Raw genomic sequence first — 22,564 nt, 5'->3', positions numbered from 1 at the left:
TATATAACATGAAAATGATAAGAAAATGGAAAGAGATTAATAAGAAAAAAAATAAAGAGAATAATAATAAAATTATAATTAATAATAATTATAGAGTAATAGAGAATAATAATTAATCTACAAAATCTTCACGTTTATATCAGCGAAATAGTGCTTTTTAACGTTGCATAGTTAAAGCAAAATATATCAATGCAATGGTTTGAAGATCACAAAGAAAAAAAACACATCGGTTCGTAAACAAAGTTTTGTAAAGTAAAAAAAACGCAAAAATGTAAGAAAAATACAAAATAAAACACAAAATTCATGATACACAATAACAATAAAATAGTAAAATAAAATAATCAAATATTTACATAAAAAATTTTCCAGTTTGATAAGGTATAAGCTTCTAAGTTATCTAGATTATTATTTTTGCAATGCGCAAATCCCATTCGAGCAATCTTTGGCTAAAAATATTTAATAACTAACCAACAACCTCCTTTAATATTCAAATAAATATTTAATGTCATTCAAATTATAATTTCAATAATTAATCAAATTATAGTGTTAATAATTTCAATACAAATCAAAAAATTAAAATGCTGCTTTTAAAGTTCCACTTTTTATTAATTATAAATTTTGAATTATCCAGTATTAAATATTATTACCTTGCAGAAATCCAGTTTTTGGGCCAATACAAGGAAACAGACGAAAAAAAATGCAATTTCCAGTTTCAGTATGAATGCGCCTTAGAAACATATACCACTACTCACAATTTACCTTCTAATTTCATATTTTGTAAATTGGCGATTTAGTTACGAATGTAGCACTTTGAAATCATATTTGCAGAATATTTGCCTGCACATGACATTTCTAGTTTTCTTTTAAAATTTTTTAAAATTCTTTTCATCATAAAATTTTTTAAAATTCTTTTCATCATAAAATTTTTGTTTACTCATTATTTTCGTCATATAAATAACCATAAGAGAATCTGGTATAAGAAGTTATATTCCATTTTGATATTAATGATATGCCGAAGAAAATACCATTTTACTTCAACAATGCTCGTTAACAATCTCGCAGAAAAGTGTTATTCGAAAGATATAGAATGATAAAGCAGATATCTTTAAATGTGCTTCTAGTTATGCAAAAATGTTTGTAATTATTGTCCAGATATCTTTAAAACTTTCGGAAAATGGCACGTCACAACTAGAAGTCAAAACCGCCTCTTAAAACTATGTATGATGCCGGTAAAGAAAGTACAATTTTTAATAATTTATTGAGAGACATTATTTATTTGGTAGGATAAAATGCTTGAATTATATCTGTTATACTCTTTACTTTTTAGTCAACAAAAATGGTTTTGAATCATTTCCAATAATTGAATTGGAATCATGTTGTCTCCTTGCATTGTGAAGTTAAGAACTTATCATATTAATTAACTAATATTGATAAGTTAATAATTAGTTATATTAATTAATTTTAATTGATTAGATTAAATCTTGCTTCTTAACATTTTTTCAAAGAAAATTGGATTTAATTCTAGATATCATTTCAAAAGCTTACAATCAGACCCCATTTCTATCGGTGATCAATGAAAAGAGAAGGGAAGTAATTAACAAATTTCTGAAATTTAACTCACTATATCTTTGGTAAAAAGAACAAAGTTCAGAAATAATTATTTAATTCTTTCTATCTTATAGTACTAAAACTAATAAAATTTAAGGATTTTTAATATTTGACGCGATTTCTATAAAAAGAAAGGGACATTTTTAAGAATGCAACAAAATCTCTATACCCAAAATGAAAAAAAATGTCATTTTTAAGACACATTTTCTAAATATGGCAAATACACACAACTTGATATTTTTTCCAGTAATATATGCTAATAACTAATAAGAATGATGAAAAGTATATAATACTGGAAAGTCATAATTTCTAGTAACGTACTTTTTATTCATTTAAAAAGAAAAGGGATTTCAAAAATATTGATTAGAATATATTTAGAAAAATATTTGTTTCGTATGACATAAAAAGATATTTGAAAAGGGATGAAATCTCCTTGTTAAATGAAATGTTGTTTTTAAAAGAGAATATTTCTTTCTTATGACACAAAGATATTGGAACAGAAAAACATCACCATTTTGTTAATGAACGTTTTTCAAATAAATATTTGATTGAAAATTCACCTTCAGTTAACGTAAATAGTGTAAAGATTATCTACACCACAATTCAAGTTCATTGAAGCAACGTTTTAGAGTACCTTTTGTGTTGAAATTGAGAAAAAACATTTAAATAGTAACAATGTTAAAGAGTGTCATTTACAGAGATGCCAACTTGCTCCGGACAGCAAATAAATATTTTAAAGTGGTAGCTTATCAATTGTGATTTTAGGTTTAATAAATTCAATTTAGCAGATTTTTATCCACCACTATTTCTAAATAATTCGTAGGCTTATATAATTCACCACTTTAAAATAGTTAAGTCATGCTATACCTTTTGAAAAGCGAGCAAAAATAGTTAAATATTTACAAAATTTAGCTTGTAGTTTTTTTAATTTATTTTGGCGTGTCCGGAGCAGTTGGCATCCTTGCATTCATAGTTTTTGAGAAAGCAGCTTCGAAAATAAAATTGTTTTAGAATCATTAGAATCTGATTTTTATAATGAACTTAAAATTTAAATATGTAATTTTGTTTTAAAAACGTGACTTCCCTTAAGAAGTTCGTTAAGAATATTATGTAAAGCTAAATAAATACAATCAGCATGACTGGAAACTTCAAAATCTTTGCTTACTAAGGTAAAGTATAAGATGATAAAATCAAAATCATAAACTTAGAATAAAAATAGTATAGAATGTGAGTGGGAGTTGCATAGCAAAAAAAAAAAAAAAAAAAAAAAAAAAAAAAAAAAAAAAAAAAAAAAAAAGAGTACAATCCAAGTTTTTTTATCTTTTAACTTATCAATTTAGATGGAAATTTATAGTTTTATGTGTAACAAATTCAGCTGTAAAAATTTAGCTAATTTAGTTAATTAGTAATTATTAAATTTAGTTTATATCCATAAATTGGAAATGAAAAAAAATGGGGAATTTGCCAGATTTAGAGAAAAAAAATCTTACACAGGGATTGTAATGTAAAACTCAAAAATGGATACTAATGTATGTAATAAACGAATTTATAAAAAAATACTTTCTGAATATTAAAAAAAAGCAAAGACGGAATTATATTAAAGAAATATCGAATCTGGTGCCAAAGGAATATTAATATTAGGAATTCGAAAAAGTGAAGATGATCCAGTAATGCATATGCAAACAATAATATTAAAGAAATATGTAGGAATAATAATGTAAAATGAAAGAAGAAAGAAATAATATAGTAGGTGGATCAAATATTTTGGTCAAAATAAGAATGTAGGAAAGATTAAATCGGTAAGTTAAAAGAAAATATGAAAATAACAATAATATTAAAGTATAATATTCAGAATTTGAGAAGATATATGCTCAAAATATCATTAATACTAAATGACAGAAGGAATAAATATTGTCTTGCCTTTGGAGAACGTGAAGAAGTTTAAAATGTCAACTTACGTGATAGCATTTATTTATAAATGGTAACTGATATGGCTATACATGTTATCGTTCAGGAAGCACTTTTATCGAGACGGAAACGCATTATTTTAGAAATGCTTTACTTGGTTAATATTAAAAATAACGGGTGATTAGCAATACTAACTGATTAATTACATTGACCGTAACATATGACCAAAATCATTCACAAATTAAAATCTATTTAAAAAGAGCAAACTGAAGTATTTTGGAACTGTTGAGGATGAATACTTTTAGAGATATCGAAAAAAAGTTTGAATCCTCTCATTTCATTCGCCATATTAATATAGATGAGTATTTATAATACAAAGCGTTGTCATATTTAATTTTTTAAAATAAACACAGGATGTAAAAAAACATATAAAATCTGCTGAGTTGAAATGTTTCTATTTTAACCAAAACAGGAAACTTTTTTTAATCCATCCTTGTTGCAATTTTCCTTGCAGCACATTTCATCCTCTGACATCATTTGATGACTTAAACTTAATGAGAACACTATTAGGAAACAACAAAATAGAGATAAACTCTTGTAAATGAATATTTCCTTTTCTCAAATAAACTTTAAAAAATCAAAGGGAAATAAACAAACTTTGTTCTTTCTTCACAAACTATTTGATTCAAAAACTCGAAGGTCCAAATATATGTGATGGTCCTTCATGAAATGTTTCATGATGGAGTTAAATCATTCTTCATTTTTTTCTTCTTTTGACAGAAGAGTGTTCCTTAGATACATGAAGCAATATTATGAATTTATTTTGGTTGCTTTCATTATGAAGTTAAAACACTCTTCATTTTTTTAATTCTTTTGGTAGCAAAGTTTTCCTTAGATATTTAAAGCAAACTTATGAATTTATTTTGTTTGCTTACATTATGAAGTTAAAACATTCTTCCTTTTTTCTTCTTCTTTTGGCTGCAGAGTTTTCCTTAGCAAAAATAATATAAAGCAAAATTATAAATCTTACTTTCATTATAAAATTAAAACATTCTTCATTTTCGTCTTGATTTAGTCGGAAGTGTTTCATTGGGTATTAGAAGTAAAGGAATTTAAAATGATTGGAAGCAAATTTTACCACCTTTAAATAATACAAAGACGTATATAATATACTGTAAAAACTGTGGGACCTATCTGAATTTGGTGTCCAAAATCACTAAAAATTGTGCGATATTTTAAATTAATAAAGAATTGAGCTTTTAGACTCACTTTAAAAGGTGTAGATAAATCTTAACACTAGTAATTGATAAAGCTCAGATTTCAAGCTCAGATGCATTAATTCCATTCATGAATTATTTTAGCGTAGGATTGAAATCGTCAAACGATCGATATTTTTTTTTTACGATCGAACAAAAAAGGCGAAAATTTGCTTAACATTCCACAGAAATGGAGGTTATAAGAGGGCATGTATGTTTTTAATTGTGTTATAAAGATGCTTATGTTGTCATAAAAATCTTTACTTAAATCGTCAGTTGTGTTAAGTAATTTTATAATATTTAATTTCTACTCCCTTCGGTTTTGTTAAGCCTTGTTAGAATTCATATAAATATTTTCTCGCTGTTAAACAAACCAATCTTGTTTTAAGAAATATTGTATTCGCTCTAAAAAAATTTTGAGAGCATAGTTACTACCCTTTTTGAAGTTGAGGTAAACTAGAATATTTTACAGTGCATATTTTTTATTTGCATTTTTACTGTTATAGTTTTATTTATTCATTTTTTGTTTCTTTATTCACTGCAGATATTTTCATGCGCTTTGAAATCAATTCAATAGCTTCATTTCAAAAACATTTCGTTTATCAAACAAGGACATTTTTAACAATATATCCGCTTTAATTCTTTTAACCAATTGTTATTTTGTTCATTTTATATAATTTTTAGCACGGTCACTGCAATTCCGTACTTAAAAAATATATATGTAGTTTACTTTAACAACAAAAGTGGAGTCAACTATACATCAAAATGTTTTACAGTATATATACATTCTAAGTTAATGATTTTTACTCAATATTGTATCATAAAAATAACTTTACTCTCTGTTATGTCTATCATATTTTACTGGTATTTTAAATTTTAGTGATACTGACTGACAAATAAGGGGAAGTATACTGTCCCCCCAATTAAAGAACATTCTTGGTGAACACCAAAATCCAAGAGTTTTGTAGAATGCTTCACAACAATACACTGGTATAAATTAGTTGCCACCATTTTTGGCGCTAAAATATACTAAAATTTTTTACATTGTAGAGCGAAAACTTTTACGTTGATTTCGATAAAAAGTTGTAACTGTATTCACATGTTTTATAATTATTTCAAAATGAGACTGCAATAACATATTTTGGGACAAAAAGCGAGAATTTTCAATATTTTAAAAGCATAAAAAAACCTTAGATTTCAAGTTCAAAAATATGCATTTTACAAGTTAAAATCACTGTACGAAAATTACGTATACAATGTAACATTTAAGTCCTTCGGAATCCACATAAATAACCTAAACTGAAAATTACTCTTATTTTAACTTCGAGAATTTATATTTTTGAACTGGAAAACAAGAACTTGTTTTATATTTTACATTAAAAAAATTTAGATTAAGTTTTTGATCCAAAATAAAAAGAAGAAAGAATAAAAGAAACTTTAGGGATATTCCAGGCGTGGCCTAAATATTTTTCAAAGTGTCTGAAGCATACTTGGAAAAAATATGTAATCAGAGTATGGGAGTTTTTTAATCTTAATTTCACTTTTTGTGAAATTATACTATCTCGGCAAATTTATAAGTCGATTTTTTTCCACTCAATTATAAAATTTGTTTATCCATAGGTAATTCCATGTAGGAAATAAGTTTTAAAAAGTATTCATTATTTTTCATTATTTATTTAAAAATAGTTGAAATCTTTTTAAAATTTTATACGCATTTTTACATATTTATAAAGTGCGTAATTTATCTTTGAAATACATTTGGATCAACAAATTTTTCAACTTGATTTAAAAATCTCCCTAGACATAATGAATTATGCAAAAAATAAAATTAACATTAAAGGGCTCAAACTTTCTAAACTAAACTTTTGGGGTCGAAAATGCAAATCCATGGAATGAAAAGTTTGGTTATTTAATGAAAGTACGTTTTTGTGTGAGTTCAACTTAATAGTTAGCACTAATTAATAAAAATATTAGAGGTCACCCTATTGAACCATTTAGATTGGTACTTAATTCACGGAAATCCAATTATTAGAACAAAAGTTATTCAAGGTCAAGATTTTGAAAAATTTTGGTAGCCAGCAAAAATTTCTGGTCCTCACTAAAAATATTAGTACATACTTCTCCCATTTTTATTATTTTTTTAATTTATTTCCTTCTTGAAATTTTGTGGACCACGTCTGTGCATAAAATCTAATACTTGGAATGATTATTACAAAATTTATGAAATAATTAGAAAATTATGAATTTTTTTAAAAGAAGTATTGAAATAATTAAAAACAAATATAAAATGTGCAATGAACATCCATGTGTAATTTCAAAGTATTATGTTTTTACTATAAAACATGCATATGATCTGAGAACTTTTTTTCCTATGTATATTTATAAATTGAGATACAACTTTATCAAAACCGAGTCCACGGGACCTATAACATTTAGGCAATTACAATTTATAAATTTAAGGCTACGGAGTTGAACATTAGTAGTCTTATACCCAAAATTGGGTCGACTGTTCAACGTCGGTAATAAAATAAAATATTGTAATGTTGACAGCAGTTCGTTGTATTCCAAGCACAGCACTTAATGAAATTCATATCTGTCTGTTGTAATATTTAAAACAACTTAATTACAGATTATTCAGCAGCTGCTGGCAGTTGTGGCAGCTATGCAGCCAAATGCTAATTTTTTTTTTTTACCGTGTAATTCTTTTTATTCTGCTTTTTCGCTACCATAGTAGGTTGGATACTGTGAATTTAAATACCATCTTATAATTTTTTTTCGATTTTAATAAGCTATCTTAATTTCTCTATAGAGAAAATTATATTATATAAGTTGTATTTATACCTTAATAGCTCATAACTTTTGGAATAAATTTTTATGCAAAACTGCGCTCAGCCAACACATGCCAAGTCTAAAGCGATATTAAGCTATTCCTAAATAATCAGGATAAATAAAGAAAAAACATTTACTGTCCTTTAATAGCAACGGGAAATTACAAAAGAATTAAAATATGTTTTCGGATTTAATTTCAATAATTACCGAGCAAAATAATTTGGTATAAATCGTATCCCAATGAACTCAAGAGCTAAATCTGTGCTATAGTTTTTTGTAGAATATATTAAAAATTGAATGTAGTAGAAATTATAGAATATTTTAATTGAATATTTTTTAAAATTTTATGCTGATAATTTGTTTATCTTTAACGAGCAAAAGTAATTCGGTAGTAATAGTTGGGGTTGGTAAGTGAAGCGAGCAGGGAGTGGAACCTTTTAATAACCCATTAATGCCTGCCTGGGTTTATATATGGAGAACACCAATGAGAAAAATAGGAGTTTCTTTTTTGTAAAATCTGGACACATCTCAAAAAGCGTGGACACAGCAAAGATTATATCTTTTCAATTTTCAACCCAAATTTTGCAATTAAAAGAAAATTTCTTGCTTATTTTTCCCAACTTATTTAAACACTAAGCATAATCATTACTTTCGTGGTTGCTGGGTCTATTACAGATTCTTAGACAAATTTCAATTCCTCTACCATTATTATAGATTTATATTACCAGTAGCAACCTTATAAAATTAACTTTTACAGTCTTAAAAAAGACTAATGCTATGCAAACAGACCGAATTTATTTCAATTCATTAGTTTATTTATTGAAAAAGCGCAATAAGAAAAACGGAATCAAATGATATGTCCATTTTCGATTTAAAAACTCTGTTAGTTTTTTTCTGTTATCTTTTAAAAAGCTTTGACTAGACATAAATATTTACAAATATTATGATAGGCAAAATTATTTTGTTTCCACAAAACCTTAGAATGAAGCTATCGTTTTTTCGAGAAAAGTTTCTTATAATGGACACAAATGCCTTGAAAACATAAATTTAAAACTTACCAGTTAAAGATGATAAGCATCCCTGAAAATTAAAATCCAAACATAGTTAAATAAAGGATAATTAGACCCCAAGGTTTCAATTGGAGGAGATGATTTCATCTATTAAAGGAGTCACTCAATCAACGCATAAACATCTCAACAACTTGATAATCAACTAAATTATGAATTAAAAAAAATGGAACTCGATTACGAAATGTAATTATAAGACTTCATGCGAGACTGACAGACTAATGAAAATAACCGGTCTAGCACTCATTCTGAATATCTATTGTAAAATTCTCTAAAACTGGTAAATGAGAAAAAGAATTATTTTAAACTAAAGAATTCTGGATTATAAAATAAACATGCATTTAAAGATATATTTCTCCTTGGATTTGAAGGCCATTGAAAATAGTAAACAAGTTAAATTAATTGAAAAACAAACATATATTACTTTTAAAAAAAAAGATGTGTTAAGCATATGGTTTGCGGGTGAAATTATTTTTGCAGTAGTTTATTTCTTAGAGATTTTTAAAATCAATATAATTTTATAAAACTTAAATCAGAACTTCAGAACAAGAGCATTTGAATATCTGACCTTTTATCTGTCGGTTTAAATTATTAATATTATAGAGATGGGCAAATTTTTTTATATTTTTAATGGCGAGTATTTACATCGCCTCCTACATCAGAAGGCCTTCACACGGTTTTTTATAAGAAGTCTGCGCAGACTATTTAAAAAGTGATCCAGCTGTGCGCGTGAAGTCAGATTCTTTTTTATAAGTAATTGGGAGAAATTTATCTTATACATTTGAGAATTGAATTTGTGGTGGTTGACAAGTAAATAAGGCAAACCCATCATACTAAAAAATACAGAAAATTTTAAGAGATTTATTTGCTACCACTTTCATAATTTTACCAGATTTTGCATTAAATAGCTGTAAATTGGTTTATCTTCATAGTGGTCAGATCGGACTACTTGTAAGAAACCGTGTGGAGGCTTTTAGATACAGCGTTGGCACTTGGGTCTATTTCCTATGCGCCTCAAAAAAGTCAGAGTTGCCACACTCTTATCGTTACCCAGTGGGTACCTGTGCCTAGGCCACGGCGGTGGAGCAGCCTCGCCAACGTAATGGGCAAACTTCTTTTAATTATAACTCATTTAAACCTTACCTTTGCTACCACTAGGCAAAGAAAATTTTGCCTTTTTTAAGGACTTTTCGATGGAACTATCCCGCATTTGTGTTACATTTGGAGGAAAACCATGAAAATCTCTCACGTTTAACCTGATGGGCAAGGGGATTCTAACCTTTGATCCGTCTACCACTGAGGATATTTTACGTCAGTATTGTGCGCGGTGCGAGCAGGATGTGGAATTCGAACCCGGTTCACCTCATTGGAAGGCGAACGCTCTTAACCCTGAACCACAACGGCTCGCTTGTTATAATTTCATAACCGTTGCTAAACAGTCGACTCAATTTGTTGGGTTTACGACTGCTAATGTTCAACTCCGTAGCCTTGTAATTTTAAGCCCAATCCAGAAGGCAAGGGAACTCCTGGATCAAGTATTGGGAGAAATTTGCTTTCATGAAGGACTTTTTGATGGAACCAACCCGAATTTGCGTTACATGGAGAGAAAAACCACGAAAACGTCCCCGATTAGCCTGGCGACAAGGGGACTCTAACTCATGATCCGCATATCACTGAGGATATTTCACGTCAGCACTGTGGTCGGTGTAAGCCGAGTGCGGATTCGTATCGACCAGCCTTTGTTGGGAGTCGAAGCCGGTTCACCTCATTGGAAGGCAAACGCTCTGTCCCCTGAGCCATTGCGGCTCCGTTTGTTATAATTGTAAAGAATGAAAGAATAAAAAAAAATGTACAGAATACCGATTCAAAATGACTGTATGAAATTACATTTTTGATTAAAGCATGAAACGCTCTTCATTTTGTAAAGTTTTTAAGATGACAAATGATAGTTACTTTTGTTAAGAACAAAAAAAAAAAAAAAAAAAAAAACATTTGGTAAAATTCTGTAGGAATTATCACAAGAAAAATAGATTTTTTAAAGCATTTTTACTTTAGAAATGCATAAAATTTCATTTCATTAATATTGAAATTAACACTTCATTTGTAACTACACTGTAAGTAAAAATGTTAGGGTATCTTAACATCAAAATAGGTGGTAATTACAGTTAAATAAGATACACACAATAAAGTTATTGAACGTTATTGCATATTGTAAAGCTTTTTAGCGTATCTTAACACCAAGGAAGCGGGGCAACTACTTCACTTATTTAGAACTAACACTGTAAAAGTTGTAGCGTAATATATCGCCGAATTGGGTAAAGGAACACTTTATTTCGTGCTGACACCAAATCGAGTGATTAATAGGGTATGATTTAAATGCTTAAAGCTAATGAACCAAACTGTTACGAGTCCGAAAACACCGATGTTGGCGCTCTTGGAATTAAAGAAAAGCCAAGTAGTTTGTTTACTATCTGGAATAAGTTAACGAGTGGCTACTTTCAATTGCTGATATTCATCAACAGAAATAAAAATTCTTCGCTCAATATTTATGTATATCATTTTTAGTTGTTTAATAAGGATATTATATTTTAACTTTTAAATCTCTGAGAACTGTATGAAATGATTTTATAATGCACAATTTCTATCCGTTCTATCACTCCTAATACGTCTTAGTGTTTTCTCTGTGCTACGTGTAAGTTTGATTTACAAACTAATTTCCTTTTTGGAATTAGTGTATAGATGCATTCTAAATTAATGATTCTTGTTTTTAATTGTAAAAATAACTTTACTGACTCTTATGCATATCTTATCTTATTGTGTCCCGTAGTGGACTGATCGTAAAGACGAGGTTCACAGTAGAACACCGAAATCAAGCATCACTAGTTATCAAGCATCACAGTAAGCGGGTGGGTGACCACTTCGATCAGCCAGCGTAAGGGCAGAGGGTGCGCCGTATCGATCCTCGTTAAACTGTTCTACAATAAAGTGCTCGACTTCGCGCTCAGGTCATCCGGCTATTAAAGCAAGGGAGCCATCGCCTCTGCAGGGGATCAAATTGCCATGGCATGTTTTCGGATCATCCTCAGGGATGTTTCCCAGACTGTCGCCAATAGCCAATTATGCAGCTCTAATGCAACGTAAATCAAGTGCCTACCTATCTATCTTATTGTAATTATAAATTTTAGTGCAACTGAATAACAAAAATGGTGCCGGCTACTATGGCGTTCCACGACACTACTTAGGTATAAAACAGTTGTCATCATTTTTGCCGTTGATATACTCTAAAACGTTTTACTGTAAAGGAAAGTTCTCGGCATATTGAAATTTTTTACAGAACTTGGTGGTGTAAAGTGCACTATAAAAACTGTTGTGTGATACCTATCCTAATTTGGTGTTAAAAATTGTTGCTTGAATAATTACTGTTGATCAAGTTGATCGAGCATTTACTTCAAGGGGTGTAGTAAAATCTTAGCATCAATTTGTAGCTCTTTGGTGAAAATCCAAAAATTTGGCGAATAATTAGTTCATATTTAAACTATTTAACTAAAGACTTGTGTGAAATGATAGTAGGGAAACGAATAATAAATATTTTTAGACCATTATTAAACATTTTATATGAATAACTGGGCAAGATAGTGACAAGATGGTGGTTCGTTTACATGAAAATACAATATGAGTTCTTTTCGTCAGATATAATTACCAAACTGGCCGTAGAAAATTTAATACCAATTAAGTTTCAATCCTTCTTACTTATTGATAAAAAATATTGATTGAGGTCGATTATTTGCAATTTTAATCTTCCTGTCGGATTGATTTAACAATAACAAACTATTCTTATCAACTTATAAAATGCAGATATGTTTTTAGTCATAAAATAAAGCTATTTATGTTCTCATGATATTTACATAAATCTGTCAATTGCATAAAATAATTTTATAAAATTTAACTTTTATTCTCTTAGATTTCATTGAAATTCACATTAATATTCTGCCTGTGTTTGATGAACAATATGATTTCCTTTTAAGAAATATAATATATATGCTTGCTAAATTTATGACTCTTGCTTCAGTATTGTAAAATTTAGTCTATATATATTTGCAATATATTTACAATATATAGTATATATTGTAAATATATTGTATAACTATTTATTTAATATTGCCTTAGCATTGTATTGCTTTAATTTAGTGTTGTATTATTTAGTTTTTTATTGTAAAAGTAACTTTAGTCTATCTTATCGTACTGTTACTATAAATTTCAGTGTTACTAAATAACAAGCATGGTGGCATTACATTCTAGAGATTTCACTACATTAGCAATTATTTTCGATTTTGATGTAGTGAAACACCGCATAAGTGTAAAGCAACTATTTTTGGTGTTCAGACGCACGAAAAACCTATGGTGTGAATGATCTTGGTGTAAACGTTTTCCATTATAAGACTGATACGAAACCGAAAAAATGTAAAAAGTGGTAGTAATATTAATATCATTATGTTTGTAATTACCAGAATATTTTATTTTCTGTTTTAACCAAAAGTGGAGGATCCAATATTGGAAGCTAATATTCAGCTTTCTTATATCAAAACTAATACCAGTTTTTTTCCAGAACGTTCTAAGAATTTAAATTGGTTATACAAGCTCTATTTGGTGTTTAATTTCCACAATTTCAGCATCGAATTCAGAGTACACCCTTATAACTATATATTCCTAGCACAACAGTCTTGCCTCTCAGCCTATATTTTCTCATTTGTTCTTAACCTCCCAGTCTAAATTCTCAACAATGAACACGCAAATAAACATATTCTATGGAATTAAATTTTTATGCTAAATGAATGCAGCCTTTAACACGTTGAATGCCACGATAATTTTGCATGGATTGCCCGTCTGGCCAAACCGTAAATAGCTACAAACTAAAGTTTCAAATATTAGACAGATTCGGCTAGTTTTTTAAAAGGTTTAGCGTGACATATCTGAAAAAAGTGGTGAATTATATAAGCCTACGAATTGTTTAGAAATGGTGGTGGATGCAAATCTACTAAATTGAATTTATTAAACCATGAATCTCAATAAATAGACTACCTCTTGAAAATATTTATTCGTTGTCCGGAGCAAGTTGGCATCTCTGTGTACATAAATAAAACTATTTTTGTGTCTTCTATACAGCATTCATTTCTTCAAACCATTTTAGTAACGATAATAATAAAAAAAAAATAAAAATTTACTCGAATTATGTGTTTCTAATAATCTTGGCTTCGTTGGTCACCGGTGACCCCCGTGGCGCTGCGAGCAAACTCAGTGCCGGTCACCGGTGGCCCCCCTGGCATTCAACGCGTTAAAAAACTTTTTTATACATTTTGCAGTATAAATTTTCCTACCACTTTAATTATTTTGATGAACAAAAGCCTCTCGAGCATTTATTTTAATTAATAAGATGCTTTGATAGTTTTTGTTTTCTTAGTCACCACCCTTTACGTTCCATTTCAGATATTTGTTTGATTTCCGCCAAACTTTTTATATTGGAATTACTATGGTGTTACATATATTTTCATAAATTATTTCCTATTAGCTACCACTTAAGTTTTAAAAAATATGCAATTAATTAAAAGTTAAATTAGAATCTTTATACCGCTTTATATGTCTTCTTTCTCCCTAAGTTAAAATTATTACTGAGTGACTGGAGTTTTTATTTATCAAACAAAAAGAAAAACTTGTTAGCGTTCAAAATATGCAGATACTATAAAAAAGTGACAAACTGACTTCAACATTCTTAAACGATGAGTTGAAAATAAAATGCCTTGAAGAGACGCTGCCAACTACTTGTGTTTTTTTTCCTTTCATCTTTAAGTAAATGTGCCAAACCTTGCATTCAAACAGATATTACTTTTACATGAAAAGTTTTCTTTCATTCATATTTCCGGGAAGGTAGGTAAATGATCTACAATTGAATTTATTAATATCAAACCGGGATAATTTGCACGATTAATCTCCAGTAAAATACGAAGAATAAAATCAGTAATAAAGTACAAAACTTTACTAGATTACGTTTTATGGGTAGCTATAGCAACCTATATGGCTATAGCAACCGATTCTTCTCGATTTCCCGAAAAGATTTATTGTTGTATATAAAGAGGCTATAAAATATGTATACTTCTATTTAAAACTTGGAAATTCAGTTCTTAATGATTTTGACTACATTTAAATAAAAACACAATTATAAAAACCCATGATTGCGGTGTGGTTAAATCTTGAGACTATACAAGATTCCTGTATTTGTTTATCCCTTGGTTGGAAAAATCATCTTCGGAAAATGGAATGCCGATTAAGTTTTCGATAGAATTTCTGCTCTTACTTCACGGAGCAAAAAACGGTTATAATTTAATGATCGGACATATATTAAGGTTTCAAGCTTGATGGTTAACGGGCGTGAGTCAAAAAAGCCCATTAATTAATGCAAACGGTAGTTTGAGTTACGAAATCAGACACAAAAACGCACTTTATCTGAATAAACATACCTTTTTTTCGACGGATTCCTTTACCGTTTAAGAAAGGGAATTAAGAAAGGGAAACTAAAGGAATGCTGAACTAAGAAAGGGAAACCAAATAACTTGACATATGACAAATTCTCTACTAAAGACCATCTAAAGGAATAAATAAAATGTAAGCGTGTTTTTAACGATGTTCCATTTTTGGAACATTGGTGTTTGACTGAGGCATTTTTTACAGATTGTGGTCGCCAGTCGAAACTGAATGGTATCCTATGAAAATAGCATTTTGGAAAATATATTTTTAAAGCATGAAATGATTCACGAGACTTATTCTCCAGGAATAATCTTAAAATACTACAAAAGGATATTTTTACAACATTCTTAATTCTGTTTCACTCTCTTATTTTATAAGGATTTCACTGCCAATTGATCTCACTACCAAGATTTCATCAATCAATGATCAATGTTCACACTAACAAGATTCCATTGCCAATATTGCTTTTAAAAGAAATATTCTAGAGATTCTCTGAATAACAAGCTCAATCAAAACTCCTGATTTATCTTCTAACAACGTCTCTCAGATGATTCAAGCAAATGAGACTGTCACTTGGTAAGAACGAATTTATCACGAATCCACTTCTGTTGGGAGCACATTGTTCTCCATCGTTGTTAAATAGCACAAACCCCCTGAAAAGAATTTCTTTTCAATAGTTCTACAAAAGAGAAAAACTCTGAAGCATTACTTTCTGTCATTTTCCATCTGTTATCAACCACCATATCAAAACATCCATCATAATTTATCTTGAATAAATACCAATTGAATGACAACACACAACTCGAAGAATTTGCTTGAAATGTAAAAATATAACCTTTGAAACGCAAAAGAGGAACATTAAGTTTTAAACTAATATTTTGCCTTTCAAATTTTAAAATAAATTTTTATAATTAGATGTTTCACTGAGGGTTATATTATCCTTTTAAAAGTTGCAAATATTTTAATCGCATTAGGAAAATTGAATTCTTAGTAAATTGTAATACAAGCAGGATAAAAATTAGGTTCTTAATAAATTTTAATACAAGCAGGATGAAAAATTGGATTCTTAGTAACTTTTAATACAAGCAGGATAAAAATTGGGCTCTTAGTAAATTATAACACAAGCAGGATAAAAATTGGGTTAGTAAATTTTAATACAAGCGGGATAAAAATGGGTTCATAGTAAATTTAATATACGCACGAAAAAAAAAATTGACAAATTTGACTAAATTTCTGAAATTTATGAACAATCAAATAATTGTGGAAACTTACGAAGCAAAATGTAAAAATACTAAAATTTAAATGTATGAAAAATATTTTGCTTATTTTTGTTTATTAAAGTAAGTTTATGTTTCATTTTTGGGAGATTGGCGTCGAAACAGTTAAAATATGACAGCAATAGTTTTTTCAGTTTTGAAGTTTGAATCCCTAAGTGAATTGTTTTGCACACAATTCGTTTATCCAAAGATAATTCATGCTAAAAATAATTTTTACTAATTGTTTTTTATTATTTTATTTAATATCAGCTGAAAAATTTTTTAAGTGTAAGGTATACAAATTTTTATATTATTTTACGAAATGTAATTTTATATTGCAAAATAGAAAGTTTGAACAAAATTAGTCGGTAATTTCTGAAAAATCAAATTTTGAAAGATGCTTAAAATTGATTTCTCAGGAACTATTTCTCCGATTTTGTTCAAAAATTTTTTTTTGCTGTGCAAAAATTCATTCTTTAAAATTATATGAAAAATTGTTTACTTTACAGTTCAAATATTTTTTGACTATTATTAAATTAGATAAAAAAAAATAATAAATAATTATTAAAATCATTTTTGCATGCAGTTATAGAGGGCTAAAGGAATTTTAGAGCTGAGTGCAAGAATTTATGACTTCTCTTAAAAATTTCTCGAGATATGCGAAATACGCAAAACGTAAAATTAACAATGAAGGACCTAAACTATTAAGACCATATTTCCCAGATTACGTTACCCCCTCCCCCATATTCTTAGGGTCAAGAATGTAAATTTGTAAAAAAAAAGGTATGTTTATTCAGAGAAAATACGTTTTTTAGTCTGATATCGTTACTTGAAATAGCGTCTGCTCTAATTAATTAGCATATTTAAAGTCACTCCCTCAAACCATTAAGATTAAGTTTTAATACGTGAAAATCCGATCATTGAGATCAAAACTTAATCAGGTTTTCTTTTCACATTCTACAAAGTACATCGCTAGATTCCGAACAAGTTTACAAATTTTATGATAATGTTTTTTGATATCAGAACAATGATAGGTTTCATCGCCATCATTATTCGAGACATGGACAACCTTAGATATAGAATGGTTTGCACACTTATTGATATTACGCAATTCACAGTAAGACATATGAGGAACATCAAATCGTTTATTTATACGCAATCTTTGAACATAATGAACTAAAGGAATGTGTTTAAACCCTTTCAAAAGAAATTTCTACAATCACTCAAATGATTTTTTTCTTACAGCTTCAATATACAATTAAGGATAAGGCAAATAAAGGTTCAGAAAGAAAACAAACGCATTCATAAAGCCCATTTAATAAACAAATGATAAATAACAAAAAAAGATGGTGCATGTATGATATCCTTCATGAAAATTAAAATTTTTGCTCCCTGGAGAAAAATTATCTCCTTTTAAAAAACTGAATATTACATGGCTGATATGATGGTTAATACATAGTCCCATGTGATGAAATGCAATCTGAGAATCAAATTATTGAACTGATTTTGGAAAAGATTACAAACAACACTCTTCGACATATACATGTGGGAGGTGGTGGATGGCTATGCATGTCCCACATATGATCTAGCGGATTCAAGTCAGGAGAAAATGCAGACATTTCCATACGGGAATATCCTCAGATTGAAGGTATACGTTTACGATGTGGGGACGAGCGTTGTCATCCTTAAACACAAGTTCTGCGCTTTAAAAACAAACGTACACGTGATTCGAGAATAATGTCCCCATAAATTTGAACATTACAAACAACTTACAATTTTACAACGTACAGTTTAACTCCCTGCATGTAAACGTACAATTTTACATGCAGATCTGTTCGAGAGCTCAGTGTAATTCCGCTAACCATTCTGTTCTACCGTAATGGTGTCGTTCAATGATGTTGTCTTGGTGGTAACGGGTATTTGGTATCCTCCATATGAAAGTCCAATGTGCATCAGACTGCAGACAAACTTGGACTTGTCGGCAAGCATTACACAAGCCCACTGTGACGATGTCCAGATTGCATGTTCTCCACTACAAGGCTACTCGCTGGCGGTAGTGAGTTGTCGTGATTGGAATTCATTAGACAGGCTTGAGAGCATATAAACCAATATTTCCCAAACATTCCTTACAGCACCAAATGTAACTGTTACGTTTTAAAAACATAATATGGAAATATTTCCGCGGTTGCAGAAACGTAACTAAACGTTGCAAGTAACTTTCTTATAGATTACAAAAACGTCACAATGTTCACGTCCAAACAAAAATCTGACACAAACCGTTTTATCGTAACTTGAAATATCGCAAAAAGATAATAACTACTAACTTTTCACGGGCTTGCTTTCAGAAAGTTTTTTGAAATCTAACTGATATTATTATTCGATTACAGAACGCTTACACAGAGGAAAAAAACTATGGTCAGAACAACCAGAATATGGTCAAATTCACCGTGTTTCTGATTTTTATGGGAACACCAAAAACCAAGGTAATCTTTATTGAAGAGCTTTGGTTATGACATTTTAGTAAAATTATTAACAAAATATGGTTTTTATTACCATGCTGTTTGGTAGTAAATGCGGCAAAATTAGGCATTTTTAAGCAAGAATCAGTAATTTCAACAGTGCAGTAAACACTTGTTAACTTTGTTTTTCGTTAGTAGATTTTTTTTCTGTGCTGTAAGTTAACATCTACCAACATTTAAAATTATAAAAAAATGTGCATTTGTAAATGTACAAATACATACAATATGTACAATAACGCTGAACTAAATCAGTAGCTTAACTATTACTAAATAAATACATGAGAGTCAATAAAATTACTATATCAGGGCTCTCCCAATATCCTAATATGGAAGTGTAGAGATAGCGAGTGCAAATTCAATCGAAACCCTGAAGGCATCTTCTTATTTATATTTATTTACCTATTGTTACGCATTCATAGGTGCGCTTTCGTACTTATTACAAAACTCGGCTAATCTGCCCTTGTCAAGTCGATATATAGATAACACAAGATAAAGAAAGACAGCAAGCACATACAGCCTGAAATTTGAACCAGCTACCTACGCGTTTTAATAGCCGCATCTTTGTAACGTTTTTCTCTAATTTGAGTAGTGATGTTTTTCTCTAATATCTCTAATTTTCTCTAATTTAATCTTTTCTTAAACCTGAATAGGATTTGTAAAGGGTGTTTTGTAATGAGCACACAAGTCTTCATACGCAAGTATAACAATAAAAAAACCGTTTTGTTTTGCATACATACTAGTTTGGGCCGTTATACAACATTAAAAAAAAATTCATGATAGAATAAAGCAATAGCTCTAAAAAGTTGATCCTATTTGACACAAACAAAATGGCATAAAGCTTTTTCCAATTTAAAGAAATCTTAAGGGCTGTAGCAGCGATTGAAAAATGGAGTTCTTATAGAAGTAAGAACATATCTACCATGGCATGCAACACATATCAGGGTAAATATGTTCTTCTCCCTCTCTCTTTCTCTCTCTCTCTCTATATATATATAGAGAGAGAGAGATAGTTTAAAATGTAGAGAAAACATGGAAAAATTAGAGAACAATGAGCAAAAGGAAAAAGAAAAATAATAATAAAAATTCAAAAAAAAAATAATTCCGAAAAAAGGAAAAAAAAATAGTAAAAATCCGGAAAATGAAAAATATAATCTTTCCATCAGCTCACACTATTATATCCGCAAAGAGGAATTTTTTCTAATATTGAATCAACATAGCCAAAGCAAAATATATCGATACAATAGTGTGAGAAGCACTCAAAAAAAATTTACAACATATAAAATAGAACACATTAAGTAAAAATATCACGTAAAAACAGAAAATAAAATACAAAGAAAAAACAGAATGAAACATAAAGCGAAATCAATAAAGCGAGTAGCGAATTCAAATGAACTTACATGAACGGGAAATTTTTCAAGAATGATTTAAAATACTTTGGTAACAAGATTGCCAGATTACAAAATATATACCAAATACTGAAAATAGGGTTTGAAGTAGAGAAAGACAGTATTTTCAATAATATTTTGGTGATTTCAACTTTCAAAGAAAAAAGAAAAAATTTAAAAAGAAAATTGTATTAATTGTATTAATTGAATTGATTTATCATTATCATATTGTAATACTTAAAGGAAAATAAATTATAGAATAAAAACAAGAAAACATTGCAATTAAATGACAAAATGATTAAAAATGAATCAAAAATATGCAAGTTCAAAATCTTTTTTGCTTACGTTGGCGAACTCTACGAATTTTATTTTTTTATTATCAAAATCTAAGGATTTATCAGTTTCAGTAATAATACAAATATCTTTCAAAACTGCCGATGCTACTGAAGCAGCAGATATGATACTTGTCACTAACACCTGCTACTGAAAATGGATGAATTTTGCTTCTTATAGTTGAGGAAATGGTTGCTTGTTGTTCCATTTTTTCTGTGTCGATCATAAGTGGGTTCAGATTTTAAAAAACAAATGGGATTGATTATTTATATATATAAAATATCTTTGTTCATTTATGTTTCCGACTCAGTCAATTCTTTTGTTTTATTTCCCATAATTTTCGCTTTTCCACTCTTAATTATTTTTGTTCACTTTTTTTGCATTGCTGTCATCTTAACTTTTCCAAATGCATATTTTTATGAAACTTCTTTGATCGATTAAAAAGGATCGCTCTTTGTTAAGAAATTTTCTCGACCTTTCACAATTACATTTCTCAAAATCTACACATTTGCAAGATTCAATATAGAATAGCTTTTTTTTCTACTTTATTCTACTCTAGAATAAAACTGTTAATTTTTTTTAGATTCATGATGTCGAATTAAATAAATATATTTCTTGTGAAAATTACGAATGAGTTGCAAAACACTCTGTACTACTTATAAGTAAGTAGTATTGAATGGAAAAATTCTGATAGCAGGCCAAAAATAGCGTGCCTGTCTCCTGGTCCTTTTGAGAAATGATGGCACAGGGATAGAGCGTGTGCCTTCCAATCAGGTGAACCGGGTTCGAATCCCAGGGATGGGTGGTTGATACGAATTCCGCATCCGGCTCACACCGACCACAGTGCTGACGTATAATATCCTTAGTGGTAGACGGATCATGGTTTTAAGTCCTCTTGCCCTTTAGGTTAACCATCGATGTTTTCGTCGTTGATAAATTTATTTCTGTACATGAAAACGCAGTATATCATCGAGCAATCGCTCTCGAGGAGTGTGTACAGAGTGAAGCTATTCAACGCCTCGTACGGCCAGCACATTCTTCAGATCTGAATCTCAATAAAAATGTGTGAGATGCTTTTAAGAGGAGTGTTTCTGGTCGAGAATGCCCTGCAATAAACAAGGATATCCTCATTCTTACATTGACAGAGAAATTGGAAATTTGCCCCAACAGCTCCTGAATACTGTTTTGCGAAGCGTCACGACATCGAGAAACCTTCATCTCCCTTCATGGTGACAGGGCCGGATTTAAGCTTGGTGGGGCCCTAAGCTACTGAAAATGATGGGGCCCTTATGAGTTAAATTCCATTTCTATACACCTAAAGTAAACTGTCATTATTTTTTTAATTGTTGAGTATTAACATTATATTATTAAAAAATTTGATAATATTACTTTATTGTTAAATATATTAATTGTGACGAGACTATTATGTAGAACTTTTCTTTTATTGCACATATTTTTTGAACGAGGGAAAAAAGTTACAAAAGAAACACATTTTAAGCACGGAGTAAAAATTTGGCGTGCTGGGCCACTATATATTTAATAGTCTTATTTTTAGATTCATTTTAATTATATTTTATTTGCAATTTTTAATGATTTTTTCGCGAATTTTTTTCTCAATTGTTTTTTTTTTTTGTTGCAAAATCTATAAGACTTAGAAATATGAAATATTGATTGTGCGTAGAAAATATGCAAAGGGTTAGAAAGAAAACAAGAAAAGACAATTTGATTATTAGTTTTATTTTTTTTATAACCGCCGTTAAACAACCGACTCAATTTTGAGTTTACAGCCTATCAACCAGGCTATCCCGGTCAAATTTATTAGTTCATTTTATTACAGTCATTGCACAGCCGACCCGATTTCAAGTTTACTACTACTAATATTCA

General features: G+C 29.4%; 1 protein-coding gene across 8 annotated transcripts in view; it reads right to left on the bottom strand.

Moving 5' to 3' along the window:
* Window positions 1–22,564, bottom strand: part of LOC107443665 (ectonucleoside triphosphate diphosphohydrolase 3) — a 104,611-nt gene that overhangs the window by 63,667 nt on the left and 18,380 nt on the right. Inside the window, exon 1 of one of the 8 annotated variants that reach the window (XM_016057628.3) lies at window positions 8,660–8,906. The exons of 6 other annotated variants lie outside the window; for them this stretch is intronic. The gene's annotated coding sequence lies outside the window, so the exon portion shown is untranslated. Of the gene's footprint in view, window positions 1–3,528; window positions 3,547–8,659; window positions 8,907–22,564 lie in introns of those variants that run through there. One more of the 8 variants, XM_071188245.1, reaches the window with a different exon arrangement.

The sequence above is a fragment of the Parasteatoda tepidariorum genome, chromosome X2, assembly GCF_043381705.1.
Source record: "Parasteatoda tepidariorum isolate YZ-2023 chromosome X2, CAS_Ptep_4.0, whole genome shotgun sequence".
NCBI lineage: Eukaryota > Metazoa > Arthropoda > Arachnida > Araneae > Theridiidae > Parasteatoda > Parasteatoda tepidariorum.
This window is presented reverse-complemented; position numbering and strand designations above follow the sequence as displayed.